This window comes from Lipophrys pholis, assembly GCF_963383615.2.
Source record: "Lipophrys pholis genome assembly, chromosome: 3".
NCBI classification, from domain to species: Eukaryota; Metazoa; Chordata; class Actinopteri; order Blenniiformes; family Blenniidae; genus Lipophrys; species Lipophrys pholis.
In genome coordinates this window covers 35459784-35484648 of record NC_137627.1, presented here as the reverse complement: position 1 = coordinate 35484648, position 24865 = coordinate 35459784, and the positions used below count along the sequence as shown (strand labels likewise).

The window sequence follows — 24865 nt, the reverse complement described above, 5'->3', positions numbered from 1 at the left end:
AATTTAATCTGATTACTGGTTTTGAAATAGTAACGCGTTAAGATTACATTTACTTTGGCTTAACTTTGCTTTAGGGAGTTAATGGCCTAGCCTCAATTCACCTTCTGAAACTTGGAAGGTTTTCTGAGTTTTTATCATTTTACACAAGTCATTTAATGCTTATTTACAAGTTTTATTCAGTTAACCCAAAAAAATACACCAACACCAGGTGGGCCATACCTGGTCACCAGGATGCTCAGCGGACAAATGAACCCTGACCCAACTCTGTAAGTGGCGCTACCGAGTCCTAAAACCTGGCAACGCACATGTTCAGTGTCCTCTACTAAACAACTCGGAGAACTAAACTAAACTAAACTAAACAGTTAACTAATATTAAAGTTACTCAACCAGAATTCCCATTTAAAATATACTTCCCATAAAAGGAATCACTTCTGCAGAGAATAAACCAAAAGACCAAAATACGACCACCGTCACTCATTTCCAAACTGCAGCTTTCTAAATTGATCACACCAAAGTCGAGATGTTACAATCAAACCAGAATATGTAGTCATTGTTTCACTAACCGACGTCATCCTGGGAAACCTGGCTCAAGGGTTTTTGGGATATCAAAGATGGCGTCTCCAGCAAGTCAAGACAAAATATCAACATTTGATCGATTGAGGGTGAAAACCAGCCAGACTTTCTCACAGAAAGAGTCTGAGAATAGTCTGAAATGTTTTGAAACTGACTGTTGATTTTTATTTGCAGTTGCAAATCAAGATCTCACGAGATCGAGTGAACAAACGGGATCTTGTGGCAAAACGCCTCTGGAACGTTCAAGAGTTTCCATGATGCTAAAGCCCCGTTTCCACCGCACAAAAAGTGCAGGAATGGAGTGGGATAGTCCGTTACATTTCGGGTATCAAGAGATTGACGCTTTTCAGTTGCCCTTCCGTTGGGGTACTCAGGACCATAGAAAGGGTCTGGTTTTGAGGAGCTGTTTGCTGATTTGTCAGTGAGTTACTACACGCCCTCAATATTTTAACATGTTGGCTGTATAAATCCTCGGTTGTTAACATATTCAGCTTTGCACTATTCATTCATTCATTCATTTTTTTCCGCTTATCCGTTTCCGGGTCGCGGGGGTGACAGTCTGAGCACCATCACCCAGATCACAATGCACCGATTAAGAACCTTCCTGCAGGTGGTGAGCCCACGGGAAGGTGACGCCCGGCGTGGGACACGAACCCACTACCCCTGAGATTGTGAGTCTCATGCTCTACCAACTGAGCTAGCCGGGGGACTAGTTGGTTTTTTTCTCTTCTTCTTTGATGGTAACTTTCACGTTGGTCCAGAAAGAGCTGACGCGAGGCAGGGACGGAGACCAGGACTCAGAAGCAGGCGCTACGGTCGTAACCGATGCGCTACTGAGTTTGCTCGTCACGTCACGTCACATCGCTAGTGCTCCGTTGTGCAACGCGACGATCAGACTTGGACTTGAATCGGGCTTGAATTTAAATGCTCCAATCTGTTAAATCACAAAACGAGTCCTGTCTCTTTGGTAGCATAAAAGCTAAAGCTCGCATTTGTTTTGGATTTAACAGGAAACAAAGTTTAATGTAAACATGTTAGGCGTTTTAGAAATGTGATGAGCACACAGCTCATTGGGGTCTCAAGCTCTCCTGTCGATGAATAAATACATTTTCATTACTCAGTAGCTGGAAAGCAAAACAAAGGACTTGATGAGGAGTCAATGATTTGTAGTGTTGCCACATTTACTGAATCATAACTTGATATAAACGGTACATTTACTACTGCTGTTACTGGTGTCGTCTTTAATACACACCGATAACTCTTCTCTGTTCCTGATATCTGTAGCATAGCTGTGAACATTCACATCTCTGAGCTTCTTCCCTTCTGACTGAAAATCAGCGTTTTGATGTCCACACAAGAAAAAGCACTTCATGTGTTTATGATGTATGTTTTAGTACGAGACAAGACAACTACAGCAAATTATAGCATAAAAAAAAGAGCAATATCACATGACTATTTCAATGATTATCATTACTGCACAGAGTACAGTCTGAATTCAACAATAAACCTTCTGCTCACAGACTCAAAGTGATCAATCAGGATGATTACCATCAGGAAGCTGTATAGTCGTCATTAGCTGTAACATATTTTACCTTGTAAAGAGTTATGTGAGAGTTGAAAGACACGTTTATTGGAAACACCTCCTCAGCCTGTGTTGCTCTAACGGTTTTCTGTCATTCTGAGGCTTCATGGATGCATACCTCACATACTGGGGCTGTCAGAGTATTACCGCACCAAGAACACTGCGGTATTGAAAGGACCAAAGTCAAGACACTTCAAAAAGTCTAAATAACTCTTTATGGTGGCCCGGATAATACGTTTCACAACCCCCATAAGACAAGTTCTGAATACTGTATATATAAGTCACATGCATGCATCAAAAGACAAAACTTAATTTGCAAAGATGACGATCCAGTTTATCTCATGGTGAGAAGAAGCCTTTCAGTCTACAGGTACATACTCACAAGTAAATAAGAGACAGACAATGTTTTGTCCTAATTGGTTAAAGAAGAATTTTAGATTTCCCTCAAACGCACAGGACTGCTGCTCATCCCACAAATGATGCTGCTTTACAGAGCTCAACTAAATATGAGATTTGAAAGTTTTCCACCTGCGCAAGAATAAACCAACTGCAACAAATGGCTTAGCAGATGTAGATTTGTCTCGTTGTTGGGCTGTGTTCACTTCTGACAAAAAGGCTGTTCAGACTCTTCTGAACAATATACAGGTCATTTTAAAGGGGACATATCATGCTAAATCCACTTTTTTAGCCCTTAAATGCATTTTGTTGTATATTTAGAGTGTTTAGAAGTACAGAAAAGTTCAAAGTAGTCTCTTCAGGTGCTCCGTTGATATCTTTATATTCTGTTTTGGTCATATTTTGCGATCGGTTTCGATTTTTCTATTCTCTATTACGTTTTTTGAACAATGACGTCACAGTATTCTCAGCGGAACTGCCAAATTAGGACATCGACGTTTCGAGCAATCCGCCATTTTTGTTTCTCGCTGCGATTTTGTAGTCCAACCGAAGTTACGAGAGGATAAGTCGAAATGTTCGGTTGTTGGATGTAGTAACCCACAAGCTTCGTTACACCGTCTCCCAGCATCAGAACCTTTTCGAAGTGCCTGGTTGAGTTTTATTTTTCACAGAAATGTACCCACATCTGTGGGTAAGGTCATTTTTGTGTGCGCGAATCACTTTAAGGACGACTGCTTCAGCAACCTCCGCCAGTATAAAGAAGGATTTGCCGAAAGACTTGGTCTGATTGAGCGGTCAGTTCCTTCTATCTATGGAGACGACGAACAGAGCACTTCGGTAAGCTGTATATAACGCTAAAAAGTGTGATGATAAGACGTCCCTGTCATTGTTTTGTTAGCATTAGCAGTTGCACCGTCTTCATATGTTAGCGCTGTGTGCTCGTTTTAGATTATAATGTAACTTCTGTGTTAAATAGTCGTTGTAATACAGGCAGTATTGTAGTAGTGGGCATGGATGGAGAAGTTAGTGTAAATATAGTAACACACCATTGCGTTACATCCATATGAAGACGTTGTTCTGAAGGTGCATCATCGTCATTTTCATCTCGCTCCGCCGGGTCCGACTCTGGCTCCAACATGTATGGCTGGATGGACAAATCTTCCGTTGTTGACATTTTGTAAATAATGTGTGAATATAAAGTTTCTGCGCCGCTAGATAATTGTATCTGTTCTATCAAACTACAAAGATGGCCGAACAGGGTGACGTTGAACCGAGTGTGACCTCTGCAACCTGGAGAGGAGGCGGGGTATGAAGTGTCTCATTTGCATTTGAAGAGACCGCCCCAAAACGAGTTGCTCTCAGAAGCGCATCAGAAAAGGGGTAGAAAAGGGGCCTGTGGAGCTCTAATAATGAGGAATTCAGACCCAAGCATTGCAGTTTCGCGTTGTATAGACCACAACTGTATGATTTATATGTAAAAAGGAAGGATTTAAAAGCATGATATGTCTCCTTTAAAGTAGTTGAACTTGAGTTTTTTTTTTTTTTTTTTAAGTGAAAACCCTCCTGTATGTATATGCAGCGGTCTGCATGTGTTTAAATGCAGGTGTAAATAAGGATTATGTCAGCATGTGTGTTTATGTTAATGCATGTCAAGCTGTTTGTTGCACTTATTATTTTAGGATATTTCACTATATTTGGAACTGTAAACAGCATGATGCTGAACTTGTACATCTATTTCTTTTTTAAATCAACCTGTTCAGATTTTGTAAGAAAGAAAACATAATATATCATCTAATCAGCAGCCCCGCCTAGCTCAGTTAGTAGAGCATGAGACTTGCAAATCTCAAGGTAGAGGGTTCATGTCAAACGCCGGGCGCCACCTTCCCGTGGGCTCACCAGCTGCAGGAAAGGTTCTTAATCGGTGCGACGTGATCTGGGTGACGGTGCTCAGACTGCCACCCGGAAACGGATAAGCGGAAGAAAATGGATGGATAGATGGATCATCTAATCAAAGTAAGCTGACAATGTGTGTGTGTGTGTGTGTGTGTGTGTGTAATATATATATAGATATATAATGCAGTTGTAACACTTTGATTTAAAGGAACATTTTTAAAGTTATCCAATGTGTCCGACCTCAAACCAGTGTGACGCCGCTTCATTCAGCATCAGACACTGATGTTTCCACGCAGGCTACAATAACCCGGAAATATTAACAAGGAGCACAATTCCAGAAAAAGTCAGTAGGTGTCAGCTGGCGAGCCGCAATGCAGCCAGTGAAGAAGACTAAGTTAGAGCTGAAACAAAAGTTTTGGAGCAGAAGGTCAGAGAGGAACACGCAGCTAGAAGCTCTTCACTGAGGCCGACGACAGAGACGAAGGTGATCCAACAGAGAACAGACGGCAGGATTCAGTTATCTGCTGCCGTTGTTGTGCTACTCTTACATCAGCTTCGTGCTGCTGATTCAAGGCTGATAATTAATAGGCTGTTCTCCAGCTACTGCAAACACACGGCGAGGACAGCAGCCCTCTCTCCCAGAGTTTCCCACATTTCTACAGTGCTGTGCAAACAGCCACATGGTGCGGCCTTGGAGCCGTCACCCGTCTGCTCACAGCACAAGTTTCTGTATGACACCAAGAGAGCGCCACCTTCTGGTCAGTGAGCTTGTAATGGTCTGCCAAACTCCAGGTGTGACTCAAACCTTGGTTTTGATGAGGGTGAAGCCAAAATGATATAATGAAAGAAAGAGTGAATCACAATCGGAGCAACAGGTCTGATAACTGAAGCCTTGTAAATAAAAATCTCCCTCCCTCACTCCCAAGAGAGAAACTTTCTTCTTCATACACGTTCTGTTGTAACAAACATGTTTTTCACCATCATTACATTTCAATTCTCATCTAAAACCACATTTCTTCCTCAACAACTGGAAAACAATACAAACAGAGGGAGGGGAATTTTTTTTTTAATTACCCAATTTAAGTCCATATTTAGATAACATTTCATTTCATTATTTCATTAGCCTTTATTTAACCAGGAAAGTAAAATAAAAACCCATTGAGATCGAGATCTCCTTTTCAAGGGTGACCTTAACAAAAGGACCGCAGCCCACAACACGTCAATAAGTTTACGACAAATAAAACTGAATTTACATAATACGATAGTTAAAGTGTGATAGTGCAGAGATTGGTTAAAAAAAAGGTGTAATTTTGGTCTTTTTGATATTTTCCAACAAATATTATCATTTATAAGAGATAATCTGACATAAGCATATATTCAAACTATTCTGGCTCTATGGGTTTGAAACTTTTAATTTCCAAGTGTTTTTTATGAGTGAGCTGTAAAGAGTTAATCATTTTCACATTTTTAGATTCTTTGTTTTAAATTTTAAGTAAAAATATGTTTTAATTTAAGACAATCATGAGTTTGATAAAAACGGACAGAAAATCACATAATTTCCTGATTTATAGCTTTAAAATTAATATTAAATGGAGATATTTCTCATTATAGATTTTATATTTCTAATATTTTATTTAAATCTCATTCAGTTGTACTGTCCTATATGTATTATTTGGAATGGAGGCTGCTAAAGATGCCCTCATTGCTTCTGCTGTCGAGTGATTATGAATGTTAGTATATTCATATGTAATTGTTTGGGGTGTGAACATGTATATTGGGAAGGGGTGCACTGTCTGTAGGAATGTATATATATAGTCTTCGATATATACATTTCAAGTCAGCATTATTTATAGAGCACTTTAAAACAACCTAGGCTGTGCTTTATGTAGACTAATAATGATAACAATAAAAAAGTAAGCTAGAAAAGTTTTACTTCCTCGTTTTCCCGCATGTCAAAGTGGACATGAAAGTGAAAAAGTAATTTCCTCTTTAGGTTTTCTTTTGTGTTCTGCTACAAAATGTGCAACCTGAATAAGAAAATGGAAATGCAGTTTGGATGATAAATTAATAATTTTATTTTTGAGTCAAACGATGCAGCCAGAACCTTGAAATGAAAAAGTATTTCTGCTAATGCATTTTAATTTTCAAATTTGACATTTCAAAATGAATTTTGGTCACTATTTGCTGGGGCATCTTTTGAAAATTAAAACTTAAACATCATTTTCTTTTTCATTTTAGTGAAAGCACAGAATAAGCAGTCGGTGGTTATAAAGCCTCCACTTAATCAATGCCAGGTGTGCAGGACAGGGGAGCAGACACCGTTTTGAACCGTTCCAGGGAGAGTGGCAGTAGGTAGGAAAGATTAAATGTGGACCATAGGAACTCAGTATTGGGCTGAGTGATTGATGACAGGCATCAACTTTTGGACTGTGGAAACCTCATTTAAATAAATGGATTGACATATCCCAAGGAAATCTTCGCATTGGACCTGATCATTGTTTCCTCGGAACGCGTTCGAAACAGTTCCCCGTCCTCACCAGAGCGGCACCTGAATAGGTTAAGGTGCCGCTCTACCATTATTGGTGTACTGTAGGAAATGAGAACATCATCAAATATGCCAACTTGCTTGGTAATAAGTTAAAGAACAAGCAACCAATAAGCCATAGATTGAAAAAAATAAGTGGTAAATGCAGTGTAGCATGAAATAATATAACCGGAAACCACGTTAGTGTTAAAGTGTGAGCAGAAAGACTCCATGTGTCAGTAACACTTGTGCTTGTGGAGACAGATGAGTGTGAGTCCAGCAGCTGCCCTGACAGCCACTAATATGAGAAACAGTGAAGGTCTGAATGGCAGACAGTCAGAGAGGAGGAGGAGGGGGAGGGGGAGCCTTCATCCCCTCCACCCTCCTCCTCCTCTCACACACCACAAACAATAAACTTATTATGTTTCCTCCCTGACTCAGTTAATCCACGCTGCGAGATTTTTTTTATTTTTTTTAAACAACAGAGTTTTGTTGGGGCCCCGCTTAACTCTGGCTGGGTCCCGGCAGCGCAGTGCGTCCATAACTCCGCACCAAACTCCCAAGTTTACACAACAAAACTGCGACAAAAGCGCAAAAAAATATAGAAACCAAAAAACCAGCAGACATTCGGAGAGTTCCGGGCGGTTACACTCACTTTCCTCCCGAGGTCCTGCAAACAGAAGCGCACTTTATTCCACCTGATTCCGCGACGGAAGAGGGAACAAAACCGGCCGCTCGCACCATCAAAAGTACTTTCCGAGGAGAAGTTAAAGTCGGAGGAGCCGCCCGAAGAGATGCAGCATGTTTATCCCGCAGAAGAACACCAGACGCCGGCAGAAAGTAGCGGAGTGCGGCGCAGGGAGCGCAGCGCAGCGCCGTAAACACCGAGTGTGACGCATTCCTATGGTTTCAGCAGCACGCGGCCCAATATCGTGACGTCAGAGGGAGGGAAAGAGAGGCGCGAGGCAGGCAGAGGAAGAGAGAGAGGGGGAGAGAGAGAGAGAGAGAGGGTCCGAGCACGAGGCCATTGACACACTGTCTATGACGTCATATGTGTGTTGATACCTGCAGTCACGTGACACAGCAGGCTCGACCTTCTTTTCCCATAAACATTTCAAATCTGATCAATAACTTGATAATAATAACAATACTAACACTACTACTACTACTTGTTATTCTCAGAGGTTAATTAAAGTGTAAATAAACCTATTTGTGACATTTATAGAAAATATAAATAATTAAACTGACAAAAAAATCACTGAGCCTTCAAAATCTATATACACAATTCTTTAGGTTGGACAAATCCCTTGCTGATTTTCTGTGAAGCACTGCCTATATGCATTAAGATGAATTATTTGCCCTGAACAGATACGACTTATTAGAAACATGTATATTGATTACGATTGTGGAACAATGTGGTACATTCACACAGTTGTTACTCCTGAATCTTAACAAGAACATTATGGGCCCAGGGGCCTCGTTTATCATCGGTGTGTACACACCGATGAGTGTGGAGAAAAGTTTCCATGCAAAGTCTGGAAATTATCAACGTGTACTTATATTTACACATATAGCTATGTATAAGTACAACTCTGAGTGTCACAGCAGGTGCTCAAGCTCCTTTTTCTTACCACAGTCCAAAAACGTGCACGCAAGGTTAACTGGTGACCCTAACTTGTCCCTGGGTGTGAATGTTTGTGGTTGTTTGTCTCGCCCTGTGATGGAGGACAAACAAACCAGGTTGTATCCTGCCCTCACCCATCATAAGCTGGGATCTGCCGCAGCGCCACGCGACCCTGAACATAGACGATAGGTGGATGGAAACAAAAGCTTTGCATTTTGTGTGCGGTGTGAAAGACTATAAAAGGCAGCTGTGACGGCTTTATGAAATGTACATAATTAAAGCCAGAGGAGAGATTTGGTGAACGATGCGCTCTGCAGGGAACGAGCTTTCAAAGGCTTTTCTTTCTCTCTTTCTTCTATTTATTTTGTTGAGCAGTGGGAATGGTATGGACTAGCTGGAACCAGCAGATGGCGGTAGTGCAACTTCACAGACGCTAACTGCCGTTAAACAACAAGTGAAGAAGAAGGAGGGAAACAGTCATCAGGGATGAAAAACTGCTGGTAAGCGAGTGAGGGAAACAGTCATCGGGGACGGCGGGAGTGGTGGTAAACAATGTAGATAAATAGAACCTGCAGATGGCGGTAGTCCACCTTTATGGAGGCAAACTGCCGTTAAACCCAAAGGAGGAAGAGGAAGATAAATGAGACCCTTGGCCTTTCAGTGTGGACTTTGCATGTTCTCCCAGTACGGATGTTGGTGTCCCGCAGGTACTTTAGTTTCTTCCCACATTCTAAAAATGTTTACGTGTCCCTAATATCCCTACATTGATGGATTGATGGTCCGCTGGGTTTGGCTCCAGCTCTCTGCGACTCTGAGCAGGACGAAGTCGTGTAAGAGATGGACGGTTTGGAAGACACATATATAAGTTGCTAAACATGGTCACTCACCTAAAACAGGCTTAATCTGTAATGAAAATAATCTATAGTTGCAGCTCAATAATCCACATTTGACATTATTAGCATTAGCAACGAGTGACACGTACGTTGGATTTCCTCTCAGTGATCCGAGTTCATTAAAATGATCCAGAATGAATTTAAAAGTGTGTTTTGGGGTCCATTACTGATGTAGGTCACCGGCAAAACGGGCTCTGACAGTGAGGCTCAAATTGGAGCTCTTCATAACAGTCTGATAAGAGCAGGCCGCTGTGAAATACTGAGCCTGCCTGCTAACGTGAACACATCTATCACCAAACGGAGGAGGGACACACACATGCAGGCACAAACAAACTCAAAAACCAAAGGGGCAAACAACAAGATTAACCAAAACAAGGGGGAACACTGGATAAGTAAGCATTCAAGCAGAGCAACAATAATCATGGAGAAACAATTAAATGGGAACACGCCCATTTCTGAAATGAGACATTCCCAAAAGGCAACTTTGCGAGTTTCCAGTTCCATAAAAACACTACAACACTGAGCAACCACATGCTCCCCTTCAATTCATCTTATAAAGTGTTTCAGGATTAAATTCAAAGAACTGGAAAAAAAAAAGTTTGTTAAAGGATTTCTGTAAATGTGATTGAAACAAGTGACTAAAATGATGGCTCTGTAAAACCTTTTTTAAAGAATCTAGTGATTTTAAAGAATTTTTAGGTCTTTTTTGGAATCCATTTTAGTGCGAATCTTAAATTGTTTTGGTTCAAGCCTCAACCTCGAGTGTGAAGAACCCCGGTTTGATCCCAGTGGTGGTATGATGTGCTTCTTTCTGCTGCTGCTCTGCTCGCTGGCTGCAAACTGTGGACTGGATTTCCTGAAGGGAGGCGGGTCTCAATGAGACCAGGAGGAATGAGTCAGGAAATCCATTCCACAGTTTGCAGCCAGCGAGCAGGCTAGGGAAGGTACATTTCATACTTTACTGTAGAGTGGAGTTTATTACAGCCTCATATAAAGTCAACACTAATGATAATGTTAAAGCAAACAGAGCTCTGCTATCAGAATAGTATCAGCAGATATACAAATTCAGGTATCAGGATCGGATCAGAACTGAAAAAACGTGGATCGGTGCTTCCCTACTGACATGTAGATGAGCAAGTTCCTGAGGCTGTCCCTCCATCAGACACCTGAAATAAGAACATTTGAATGTTCATGAATTGTGCTTTAATACTGGTTTTCAAAATATTTTGTGACAAACTGGATCCACATTTTGTCAGTTTGTGTTCTACAGTACTCTGCACTCTGTCATGCATCAGTTTTGTCTTTTATCGGTGTACTCTAGTCACTGAATAATATCATTTAATGATACTACAATTAATTTTTTGTCTAAAACTAGTCATTAATTCTCTAGTATGCACAAATTTAATTCTTCCCTTTAAATCATTAATGCAGTACTTGTATATAATACAGACAGTTGTTTTCAACTAGTCCAAGGTAAATGAAATGACTGTGTTAATGTGTACATAAATTAAATATGTAAATGAACTCCGATAGGCTGAATGTCTAAATGTTTCAGTACTATGTCAGAATCTGCATGGATACTCTCATGGAAAGAAGTTAAACTGTAAAAATGATTTGTGAAATCCTATTATGTTTGTGTAGTCATTTTTAATTGGAGTCAAATATACCGTATTTTCACGACCAAAAGGCGCACCGTACTAAAAGGCGCAGTCTCAGTTATGTGTGCCATTACTGCATTTAACACACACATAAGGCGCACCTGCTCATAGGGCGCGGGTTCCATGCCCACACTTCCCCCTTTAACGTTCTCATGGTGTCCGCATTACAACAACACACACACACAAGCATACAAGTGTGCGTATTTAAAAATAGAGCGGGAGCAAAACTGAGTTTGGTTGTGCTTTATTTAAGTATTGATTACAAAGTACTAACATTTTTTTTACCTGTAATCGTCATCAATCAAACCCATCGAACTCCTCATCCTCTGTTTCTGAATTGAACAGCTGCGCTAAATCTCCATCAAACATACCAGGTTCATTTTCTTCACTGTCAGAGTCACTTTCCGTGCCGTGCGGCTCCTTGGAAATGATGCCGACTTTTGCGAAAGCTCGAACAACAGTGCCAGCAGACACGCTAGCCCAAGCATCTACAATCCATTTGCAAATTGTGGCGTAACTCGCCCGGCGCTGCCTTCCACTCTTAGTGAAACTGTGGTCTCCATCGGTCATCCATCGCTCCCACGCCGCTCGCAGCCTTACTTTGAACGGCCGGTTCACACCGATGTCCAGCGGAAATGTTAAATTTTCATTTCTTCTGCTAGCGTTACTGCTTTTAGTCGAATGGTGACCGTGGAAACGCTTCTCCCACTCGTTCTTTGTGCGATGATCCACTGCTCGAGTCTTTCCTCCAACTCGGGCCACCTCGCCTTATGTCCGCGGAAACTCAGCTGCGTCTTCTTCACCTGTCGGAGCTCGTTTTCCAGCTTCCTCCACTTGCGAACCATCGATTCATTAATCTTAAATTCTCTCGCGGCTGCTCGATTTCCATGTTCCTCCGCGTAGCTGATGGCCTTCAGTTTAAACTGTGCTTCATATGCGTGTCTCTTCGCCATTTTCAGGGTTGTTAAAACAACGATGTTCTGCATAACGCACATACCCGTTCATTTATATACAATCCACGCCCACACTTCCCCCTTTAACGTTCTCATGGTGTTCACTACTACGTCCGCCCTTACAACAACAACACACACATAGGGCGCACTGCACCATAGGGCGCGCCGCACATTTTGAAGAAAATCTAAGACTTTTATGTGCGCCTTATAGTCGTGAAAATACGGTACCTTAAGTTTATTCAAAAAACAATTACAGAAATATATTACAATGTATTTATTGGTCAAATTTATACATTACCCAAGCTTATAAATTTCCATTAAACTTCCAGCAAGTAAAAACGTGTCCGGGTAAGTAAAACGTTGTCAAGCCCTGTAAACACGAAGGAAGTTCTACTTGTGAGGTTTCTGATGGTCTTTATTGCATTGTCCACGGTTCATTGAGACAACAATGGATAAGAGGCAAGTCTGGACACCAATGTGGATCCAAAACACCAGAAATGCTAAAATACATTACTGAATCAAAGCAACATGGCAATTAATGAAGAAAAGCAGTCGGCACACAGTTGCTCAGGTTTTTTTTGTTTTTTTATAACTGTGTTGGTAAAAGTGCGATATAGGGAGCAGTCATTCAATCAGACATGCTCTGCACTGCAGACACCACGTCACATCTCTCAAACTTTGAGAGAAGCACCCCACAGCCAGGGACTTTATGGCGCGAGATCGTTTAGAACCTGGGTCATGCAGGGGAGATTTCCTATGACGGTTCTCAAAACTTGGGGAAAAGCTGTTATAGCCAGATCGATTGAGTTCCGCATTCATCATGAAACAGTTTTTTAGAGAAGTGACAGTTATGAAAGGTATCCATTATGTGCTATCTGACAGACTACAAAGTGTCAGCGCCAAGAGGGAAAAGGCCTGTTGACATTCCAGCGAGAGTAAAAATACAGCAGGAACCGATCTGCTCAACGAATCAGAGCCAGAAACACACAAACCTGCCAATCCCGAGGCCGAGTTCAAACAAAGCACGCAGCAGCTCAGCCAATGAGGGCGGACTTCAGAGGCAGGTTGTGGAATGTGGAAAGGTCAATGATAAAGACAGCAGACAGAAAGCACACCGGCTGGCCTACACATATTTCAGCACATTTACACACACACACACACAGCAAACATGACCTAGTTTGACTGTGTATGCGACCTCCAGGACCTCTACAAGCTCTCAACACATTAATAAATACTTCAGATTACCGGAAGAAGCTCAGCAGACACCCACAAGATCAATAATGCATTGTTGCCCGTATGAACAATGAGGGGAAAAACTTAGAGAAATGTAACTGCACAGGCGGGTGTTCCCACAGGATGAGGGGAAACAAGACTCACTAACAAAGAGTTCACAGTCAAGCAAAAGTGTCTGAATACAGCCTGAAGGTCTGTGAGAGGAGTCACTGTTTAACAGATGGACTCATCAAACAAATCTAATAAAGTTAGAGAGCACACTGATTCCAGATATAAAGGGAAGAAAAGAAAAACTATTTCATGTTGAATGTGGAACAAAGCCTGAAACGCTAATGCGCACAGATTTTATAATGCAAAATTAGCAAACCAGTCAAATTGACCTGTTTTTTAACTCCACATTTCCTTTATCAATCTACAGATGCATGTGATGTCATGTTTACACGTACCTGGGTTTTTACAAAAATGTATATTTCCCCCTCTACTTGTACAGAAAAATCTTCATTGACACGGACCATACACCTGGTTCAGAGCTGCTATGACCATGTCAAACCTGTAGGGGGCAGTGTAGCGAGAAGCAAGAAGCCACGATAGCCAATCAGAATCCGGGGGGAAAAAACAAAAAAACACTATGTGAAGTAAATATCCGCCTAACCCCCTTTACATGCAAACTGAGACAGAGTTTTTCTAAATCGCCACTGTGCGCTGAGGTTTTTGGGAATCATCATTTGTGGTGAGTCATTTATGTGCCCAAACGCAGTGAAATATCTCAGGTTTTTTTAAATACCCAGGTACGTGTAAACGTGGCCTGAAACGTCTGCAAACACATTGTAAAGATGAAGAATTAGGGCTGTTGACAATGTTGAAAATGTTTGACGATAACGTCACACAAGATCATGTGGAGATGCTATAAATAAGCCATGGCTTCATGCATAATTGATCAGTTCATAGCTGAATAATAACCATTTAATAGTTTGTGATACACAATCCAATGAGAAGACTATGTCAGTAGTCCAGGACAGTGGTCATCTGTTGCAGCCTCACTGAAAATTAAGGCAACTAGGAACATATAAGATAGCATAGAAGAGTTTCAGGGACAAATCTAACAGAAAAGCCTCAGGGAAAATCTTACATTGAATAAGTTCTGGCAGGAACTCTGGTTAATAGCCAAAAAAGATCATTGCAAGCCCCGTGAGGTGGTGCAAAGGAATTTCAGAATCAATGATCTTAACGGTGCTGCTCCAACATGTTTATTCTGTCTTTCACTCTCCTGAAGCTTTCAAATCAGAGCCAACATTTTTCATTGAAATAATCACAGAGCAAACACCAGAGCATTGGGTTTTATAATCAAAGGTAGTAACAGACAACTTAAAAGTGCTTTCTGAACATGATTAAAGTTTAATAATTAGAAGACATGGTGCTCAACATGTGCGGAAGCCAGGCGGGGGCGACAGCATTCAAAGGACTTCAAGCAGAGCGCCAACACAAATGTTGAGCTTTCTGCTCATCACAAGACATCCTGGCTCTGGATCATGTCGACTCCATTAAACTCAGATTTCATGTGAATATGCTCGGGACCTTTCTATCCTGACATTTCAAATCAAGACCGGTAGAAGAAGAACCTGGTGGTGTGCCGTAAACAAATGGTAGTTGTACACTTCGTTGGCGTTGTGTTAAAACGTGCGACTCAGAGCAGCGGCACCCTCATTACATCATGACATAACTGCTGCTGTTTATTTTGTTTAAAGCAACAATGATGTGATGTTGTGGTGGTGATGAAATCCACCATCACACTGATCTGCTCTCTCATTACCGAGGCCACTCATCATCTGATCCCAGAACTGTCTACGAGACAGACGCAGCCAATCTGTGTGTGACTCACTGAACACAGCACAGGGAAGAAACACTGCTCGGATCACTCAGATTCTCTTGGATTTAACCATTGAAATGCAAATAAAGTTCCACTAATGAGGCCGCCAATGCCAATGAAATTTAGCGGTATTTAAAGTTCTGAAGCAGAAAGATCCAGCAGTTCAGTCAGACTGGATCACAGAAGTTTACCAACAACACAAACCAGTGTCTTTTTAGCTGCTCCTTTCAACGTCCACACCTCAACACCTCAATGCAACTCGCACCCCAAACCTGGCTGGTTTTTACACCGATTGCTCCTCCAGTTGGAAGCAGGATCCAAAGCCAGTTCACCCACAGTCAGTGGACCATCTCACTCTGAAGACCAGTGTCTGTGAGCAGCGGACACAGTAAACATCGACCAAAATCAATCAAAAGTCACTGTGACGTTCACACAGCCGTTGTCATGGAAACTCAGCCACTACAGTAAAATTATGTCTAAAACTGAATAGAAATGGTGAAGCACGGCGACGAGGGAGTTTCTGTTGACCTGTGACAACTGAGGAGGTGATTTATCAGCAGAAGAAGGTGGACGAATGAAGCGCCTCTCTTCTGACTTGAACCAGGTGTAAGATTGTAAATTGACCCCCATAGAATATGAACCCGTCCTCCCTAATATTTGCACTGAAATGTTAATAAATTTAAACCACATAAATAAATGTGACCATAGACAACAAAGTGCAATAGTGAGTGAACAAAACTTTTGTTAGAGAAACACTATTATAGAGTAACAACAGGCTCAAAATACTCACAGGTTCTTCAAGAACATAGCTTTACCCTCGGGATCAATTTGCCTCCAGAAAATGATTTACACAACACTGTCAGTAGTTGTAATAGTTTATTCGGTCAACCAAATACAAAAGGCAGCAACAGAAAATGCAACAATTAAAGAAAGGGAAAACAAACAGAGGAAGACCGAAGGGTTTAGGCTGAAGTTTAACTTATATTTCCTAATAAACATAAAGCTTCTGCAATCGGTGTGACAGAAACCAAAACAACAACAAAAACTTGCATTTTCTTTGCCATTCCAAAATTACCCAACAAAAGCGGTCCTCTGAGGGAACACAGTAGCTTTTACTCGTGTCCATTCTGAGCTCGATATTTTTCAAGAGTGGTGAGATTTAATCGCCGTTTAAATATTTTGAGGGTATCCGATTTTTTAAAGTTTTCGTCCAGGTTGTTCCAAAGGTTAACCCCTCTTATGGAAATACATCGACTTTTTTTATTTGTTCTTGTCGAACAAATTGACCAAGTTTTTGTGTCGAGCACTTTGTTTATTTATTGAATACATAAAAAACTCCTTGAAAATGAAAATGATGAGTGAGTTGACTGTCCTCTAGCGTCAAAATCAGGTCAAACCTTTGCATTAAAATTTATGTATCTTAAAAAGTTTTCATCAAAATCTTTTACAATTGAATGACAATAATGAGCACAAGAGTGTGGTGTTGGCGCAGACCTTTCAGAATAGTGTGAAATCACAACGTAAGGCTACATGATGCATTTTATCACATATCAGAGTAACAAAACCCTATTACAACAGAATTAAGAACTTCAGATCCTTGTTGGCCTGGAGGAATTAAAATGGTAAACTTCTGACGGAGTTGACACAAATCAAGTTCAAAATGGAATCATGCTTATTAATCAAAAAAAATCACATTTTAAATTTGAACCTGTTCTTTTAAATGATTAAATAGCTAAGACCTATAAGAAATACATTATATAGAATCAGTGATATTTATCTTTGTAGTTGTGGTTTATGTTAGAAATGAAAATCCTGTTCAAGATCATTTCAAATGCAAAAAGAAGAAAAAAACAAGACCCCCATGATGAGCACCGATATTCTCTGGGGTCTCAATGACATTTAAATGAGAACCTGAGGTGAAGAAAAAAAGAGTGTTTATCACTATGTTTTTGGTGTGGTGGGTTTGTGTGTGTGTGGGGGGGGGTCCATTTCCTAGTCAGGAACATTTATTATAAGCACATTTTTGTGGAGGGGGGTCCATTTTCCAGAGGGTCCATATCCAATACTACCGTTATCATCAAATGTGTCACAGACACGTTTCTTTCTTCAGATCAGCAGAAGCTCCTCGTCTCTGTGTTCGTCTGTTTAGCGCAATTTGTAGTGAATTTCAAGCACAATCTACTCTCTTCTTGGTCACTGCCATGTTTTTATGGACAGTTGTGTGTGCATTAGATGACATGACGGAGCCAGGTCAACATTGGAGAGAAGACAGTCCGGCTGACTCTGCTCCCTATGATGATGAAACACATTCCCACTATGCCGACACACACTAAAGGAGTCAGGATTACTGGGCTGCCAGGTCAGTGAGAAAACATTTCACAGAGAGCCTACTGACCTCCTGCTGCACTGTGCTTTTCCAGCTGGACAGCAGAAAACAGGAAGGACCTGCAGCAGGTAGTGAGGCTGAAAGTGCACATCATAAACACACCACTGCCTGTCTTTAGTCAGCATCAATCGTCCTATTTTACCAACTATTTCCAGCTGTAACAACTGTTTGCTTCGCAATCCAACATGGTGGCAGTAAGGGAAAACCCACGAGCAAGTAAAAGTATCTCTCAGCATGAAAGCAAAGCAGATGCATTGGATTTATCAAGTACACTAATTTTCATTTGACATAATGGCTGAAGAAACAGCCATGTGTACCGACAAGGTGCCATACACCACCAGGTGTGTGCTAAACCTTTTATTTCTCATATTAAAAAAACACTTTTCAGAGTCTGATCCACAATATTTTATAATAAATATATTATTTATCAACAAGACTATGATTGAAAAGATAGAATCATGCTGTTCAGTTACATCTACAATTGTTCAAGTGTCTAAGGTCATTCTGAGGAGGAATGTTGTGCCTATTTACACAACTTTTACATCACCAAGATTATTCCAGCAGAGAGAGAGAGAGAGAGAGAGAGAGAGAGAGAGAGAGAGAGAGAGAGAGAGAGAGAGAGAGAACACAAAAACAAACAGTAAGCTGCCTTCCTCTTGTGTTCCCCCTGCCACTATTACAATACTGCCATTTACTCATTGCAACATCAGTGCAGCTGAGCTGAAACGTGGCCACCGTCCAGAAGTCTCCCTCTGTATTATGTTTGTGTAACCTTCTATGTAAGCAGGAACGTGCAGGTCCAAGCTTGATATCTCTGCTGGGTTTGAAACGGCTGCACGAACAAACACAACAAAACTCCTCACTCTGATCACGAAGAAGCAGAAAGACACGCAAGGATGTTTTTGTTTTTTTAAATGTATGAAAGGATCACTCTATATGTCAGTTTGATCAACAAACTGAAAAATGCTTAGAATCTATGTACATTAAACTAGAAGCTGACAAAAATAAAGAGACCTGAGAACATTTGTATTTGGTTGTCCTTATAATACAAGAAGGGACGGATGTGGGACAGACCATTGATCGGGTGGGATTAGGTGTATTGATCAGCCCATTTAAAATGAGTGGGTCAGGTGGACCGTAAATGGCTCAATGTCAACATACACTTTGGCTTTGATCAACAGACCAAAACACCTTAAGAAATGAAGTATGCGGTAATATTCAGATAAAATGCCTAAAGGAACTATTGTATCTCTAGTTTCAGAGTAAATTCCATGTGTGTTTTTAACTTTATTACTCCGTAAACAAGGATGGAGCTCCAGCACTGCTTGCTGAGACTTTTGGCATCTTTAATTGATTGAAAAGTTTATTTAACTGTTCACAGGCCTGAAATCCACTTACAGTGTTTGAAGGTGTCAACACTGAGCCTGTTATTTTAATTCAGCGTTTCTGAGCCAGTACCGGATTGATGTTGGTCGCCACTTTTCTCATTCCAGAGAGGATTTCAGGTTTTACCAAAGAGTCCAGCCATCTATTTTTTTGCTACAGGGAAGAATTAAAATACATCTGATAAGAACTGGGGACATTCCTGGTTACAACTTTCTGTGTCGACTAGATAAACATTTCAGTTAAGAATGGTCTAAAAAAGGAATAAGCTCAGAAAACAGTTAAACTTTTGCACTGTAAATTCAGATTAATGACTTGGAGGTAACAGAAAACCACTAAAAATCAGCTTCCAGCCGAGTCCTTCTCTCTCCTCACCGACATTCTTATCTATCATTGCACTGATCTTTCATGTACGGTATACTGTGTTTTCTTTACTGATCTGGTGCCTTCGCTTTTACCTCTGCGCTTCTCCCCCGTTATACCCGACAAACACTCTCTCCTACCTGCACATGGAAGCTTTCATCCCGCCCCCCTCTCCTCTCTGTGCCCCCTCTCACGTCTACATTCTTCTCTTGCACCTTCACCCAAATCTTCTTTTTCAGGCCAATCCCATCTTATTCTGTGAAACCTGATACTGTCAGAGAGATGAGAGACATTTGATCATCCAGCAGAGCAGCCGGATCATAACTGAAGAAGCCAGAAGAAAATGAAGGGAGGAGGTACTTTAGACCTCATAATTAGAGACAAGTCCATTACCTGAACAAATACATGAGTCATGTATCTCTAACAAGTCAGACATAACTCCAAAGTGACCATCACAAACTGGAAAGACTCACCGTGCCTGATTGTCACAACCAGTAAAGAAATGAAACGGCTCATATTGGACTGACAATAAGAAAACAATGAAAGATGGTTTCAATGGGTTTTCCAATGCTGAAGGGATTTAAATGTGATAGCGGGAACTTCAACTCGGCATTAAAAAGAAGCACACTTCTCTTTGAACAAAATTGAGAGAAAACAAAACATATTATTCTATTTGACCCATTGCTTTTACAGGAATCGTCACAGAGAGTTGTTCCCACTTGAGTCAAAGCTTTAGATAGCTGTGTGTGTGTGTGTGTGTGTGTGTGTGTGTGTGTGTGTGTGTGTGTGTGTGTGTGTGTGTGTGTGTGTGTGTGTGTGTGTGTGTGTGTGTGTGTGTGTGTGTGTGTGTGTGTGTGTGTGTGTGTGTGTGTGTGTGTTACATCAGATGCCCTCTCTGTTGCAACTGGGACTTGAACCCAGGTCCTGGTGAAAACTCACTCCAATCTAAAGAAGCTTCACAGAAAGTCAGTCGCAGTGCGCGCCTTTATGAGGTCAACGTTCTACGTTCCACGCCATACGTTCTCTCAGCATCTAAATACTAATGGTTCACTTTCACTGTGTCTGCATGTAAGATTCCACTCTGTGCGTTCAAGTCAAAGCTGTTTGAAGTTTGTACAGATACCTGAACAGCAGCTGTGTTTGTCTCTCTCTATCTCTCTCTCTCTCTCTCTCTCTCTCTCTCTCTCTCTCTGAAGGAGTCTGGGGTCAGCTCTCATCAAACAAAGGACAACAACCCCCTGGCATCTGAGGCTCCGCCCCCTGCTGGACACATCCATCAACAGTCATCTACAACTCGCCCTGACATCCTCCACCTGCCTGCTGAGAATCACCAGTCTTCTTCCCAGCTGGAGCCACGGGGAGCTGAAGGCCATCGCAGGCGAGCTTAAAGGAAAAGCAGCATACAGGTTGAACAGGGATCATCCCTTCACCAAACCACTACCCAACTTCAAAAACTTCTCCTCCAAGACAAAGTAGAACCAGAGTAAACTCCTCAGACGGGCTTTGGCAGCTTCTCAGAAAACCAGTCAGACTAAAGCCGCTGCAGCTGCACGCTTGTTTGTTTAACTCCCGAATCTCAACACACAGAAAAACCTGGAAAACAAACTAGGTGGCATGAGGCAACCGATGAGATCGCATTTTAAAATATTGCTTTATGTCTCATATAGACAGAAATCCTGCAGTCAAGGAAGCAACGGGCTCACTAACATTAATGTGAAGAGAATCACTGAAGGGAGGCAAAGACGATTCCTCCACTCGGGATGGTTTTATTAGGCGTCTTTACAGGAAAAAAATGTGCCAGAATTGCTCTGGCCATTCTGTGGCATTAGTCTACATGCGGCACCAGCAGGAAGGTGAATGATTGACTCCAAAGTTTCAGCAGCAGAGATCATCATTTCTTATGAACTACTTTCATTGGAAAGATGAACAAGCGGTTCCTCAACTCCTTCCATGAATGTTTTGTCCCATCCACTACATCTCCTGAGCATAGGTCCAAACCATCTGGACCTGGAACTTCTCCAGCTTTCACTGACAAAAACACCCCAGGCAGCTGACAAAGCTAACCTGCAAAAGGTGACATGGGACTCACGTGAAGCAATAATCAGTGTGAAAAATAGTCACAACTCTTTAACTTGTCTTCACTGGAGAGAGAAAACAACTCTTGTTTATTTTACAGGGTGGGACCCATCATGTTTGGTTTATTTTGCTTGGGGGGTTTTTTTCTACAAAGTGCCGGCAGATGATTGCTGGGAAATGAGGGAGAAAAGGATGCTGCAAGGCTTCCAGACTGAACTCAGTCAGGTTATTGCACTTTGAGCTTGATCCCTTAAGCCCAGGGAAATGATTTTGAAGCAATAACATGTAGTGCCGTTAAACGTTTCTGCAAACCTCCTCAGTGAGGAATCAGCTATGTCTGAACCTGCAGAACATCAACAACATCACAGTTTATTTTGGTTCTAGATGCTCAGCTGAATCGATGAGCCCAAGACAGAAAAAGCATGTGTATTTTGAGCTAAAACCTTGAAAAACCCTCGTCTAAGTAATGAACAACAGAGCCAAAACAAACTGGAGCTTATTGATCAAGTCAAGCAAAGACTAAGTTATTAGTTTGTCATTGTATGACTTACACTGATTGGCTTCATCAAAATATGGTTTTATTACAGTAGCAAGAATCAGTGTTTGACTTGTCAGCCTGTTTTTCCAGTTTGATGACCTCCATGGGCTTCTCTGGTTACATGGCAGCAGATGACCTGAAAGCCCAGACAAGCAGCAGCCTGGGCTCAAGACAAGATGCTTCTTATATCAGCTGTAGGAGGTCAGAAGAACCGAGCCTCATCCAGCTGCTCTTCACACCACATCGCCTTATACATGAAACACCCCGATGAACTAACCCAGCGTTCGTCATCCCATCTGTAGCTTCTGGCATGTTCACAACCCGACACCCATTTCCTCCCCGACTCAAGTAAACCTGCTGAATAACCTGCTTAACCCGACGAAGATGCTGCCGCTTGGACTTATTCGTGTGAGAGAGAGGAAGAGAGACCCCTCCGTACAGTTCTGGCATCCCAGGAATGTGTGGTGTGCCCAGCACCGTTCGCACAACCTTGCTGACACACAGTCTCTTTCCCACTGGCTGCAGACGTGAGAAAATCCTCCAGTGCTCATCAACAACTGCTGCATGGAAGCTCAACATCCAGGTCGGACAGAGGAGGAAACATACGAGAGGCACCGAAGCATCGTGTTTGCACTTTTCAATTGATCCAGATGACTCACTATTGGGCACTGATAACCAACAGCAAAACTCTCTCTCACACACACACACACACACACACACACACACACACACACACACACACACACACACACACACACACACACACACACACACACACACACACACACACACACACACACACACACACACACACACACACACACACACACACACACACACACACACACACACACACACACACACACACACACACACACACAGAATCCATTTAAACCAATTCCACTCTGTGAAGCATGTAAAGAGAATTAATGCTTAATTTTTTCCAGCCTCTTACACCAGTGGGTCAAATATTAGAACAGATTAGAATTTATTAAACCCACATGGGGATATTTGTTCATCACAGCAGCTCCACATTGCACAATTAATGATAGTTAGGATACTGACTAAGAATATTGATTGAATATGGTGACATTGGAGTGGGACCCTGTGCGGCAGTTTATTGTGAATATATGCCATGATATTGTTTCTTTCTATCAGCCGACACGTCAGATGATGAATGGAGGAAGACTGCAGACACAGGCGAAACATGTCGGTAAACATCCTTCATTACTAAATTGTCTGTTAAAAAGAAAAAAATGAACATAATTCAGCCTTTTCTGATTTTGAAGACTGTCTTGCAGTAATGCTGGTCATTTATATAAATCCATTCAGAGAAAGCAGCAGTAGTCAGTCATCGCTCCAAAACATCCCTTCAAATTCGTCCCACACGTCAAAGCAGTGGATCAATGAATCAATGAAACCACATTTCACATTAGCAACTTTATGTAATGTTATGGAAATCAGAAACTGTATAAAACCACATAAATGTTAGAAAATGTGCCACAAAACTTAAAGCTAATGATGTTCATGACAGGTGACTGATTTAAAATGTCAACAGGTTACAGCTTTGGCTGCATCATGACCAAGAACTGAGGACACGGGGAGAATGTCGTTTTCCATTTATAATCAAGACTATGTCAGCCAACCGCCTCCAAAGTTTCCTCTCACCATTTGGAAAGACAACCTTTTACGTTTGATCCAACTTTTTCTGCAAAACATCTCTATTTTTATGGAGACGAGAGTTGACCTTGGACATCTTGTCCCAAATGAGGTCGTTGAGAAATGAACATGAGTGTCATAGAGAAACTTAAGGACACCTGAGACACATACACACATATATATATGTATGTATGTATATATATATATATATATATATATATATATATATATATAAATATATATCATCTTTCCTCATCCTGCTCGCAGTGCAGAGAAACTCGTTCACCTGCTTCACGGGCGAGAAGGAACTTTAACATGGAGATCAACAGGAACCCCGGATGAACTCAACACACGTCGTCCCGGCGACTGTTGTCGAATAAAATGAGATGTTTCTCAGAACCAGACTGTCTCCTGGATTCGCAGATAAGCCGTCCAGTGAGCTTAAAGGGTCTTAGCAAAGAAACCAATGTTAAATGAGTAGCGACGTTCAACACAGACACAACTTCCACAGGCGACTCGCCGCCGCCAGCCTGAGCCACATCCCGGACTCGATGCACTTTCCTGCTCCGGGGGGAAGCTTCCCCACGCGGCCCCACACGAGAGCAGGGGCAGGGAGGAATCTCCTGTCCTCCCCGGTCCCCTCCGGGTTGCTCGGACCCGGACCGCCCGGACCCGAAAGCGGCTAATGTTAGCCGCCGCTAGCGAGTCAAAGAGGGGCGCACAACACGCTTTAACTTCGGCTCCGGACCCCGAACCGGCTCACTCACCAGCAGAGTCTCCAGAAAAACTTGTTCCGCCGCCGCCGCGCTGCGCTGGGAAACTTTCCTGTGATTAGAAGCGCTGGAGTCGGCTAACTTTGGACAAACTGTGTAACATTAGCCGAAGTCTCACTTTCCCGACGCCATGTTGAGTGTGGGGAAAAAAACTAGCACATCCGGGACACCGCAGCCGGTCTCCATGGAAACCAGGTCCGCGACGGGCCGCCAGACGTCAGCTCGTCACATTTATTTATTAAAGTATAAAGTAGATAGTAGCTGTTAGTTATTTAAGACTTGTTTATGTATTAAATAGTAACTATGGGTTATTTAAGCCTCGTTTATGCATTAAATAGTATCTATGAGTTATTTGAGATGTATTTAGTAGATAGTATCTATGAGTTATTTAAAATGTATATGCTCGATAGTAGCTATGAGTCAATATCTATGACTGTAATCTCTATCTATCAATCTATTTGAATAAATACATTTTGTTATGAATATAAATA

At 41.7% G+C, this 24865-nt stretch overlaps 1 protein-coding gene across 2 annotated transcripts in view; it reads right to left on the bottom strand.

The window, feature by feature from the left end:
• Positions 1–24515, bottom strand: part of pak4 (p21 protein (Cdc42/Rac)-activated kinase 4) — a 48781-nt gene extending 24266 nt beyond the window's left edge. The window contains exon 1 of one of the 2 annotated variants that reach the window (XM_080459994.1): positions 24369–24515. The gene's annotated coding sequence lies outside the window, so the exon portion shown is untranslated. Of the gene's footprint in view, positions 1–7623; positions 7777–24368 lie in introns of those variants that run through there. The other variant, XM_080459995.1, reaches the window with a different exon arrangement.
• Positions 24516–24865: the final 350 nt, after the last annotated feature.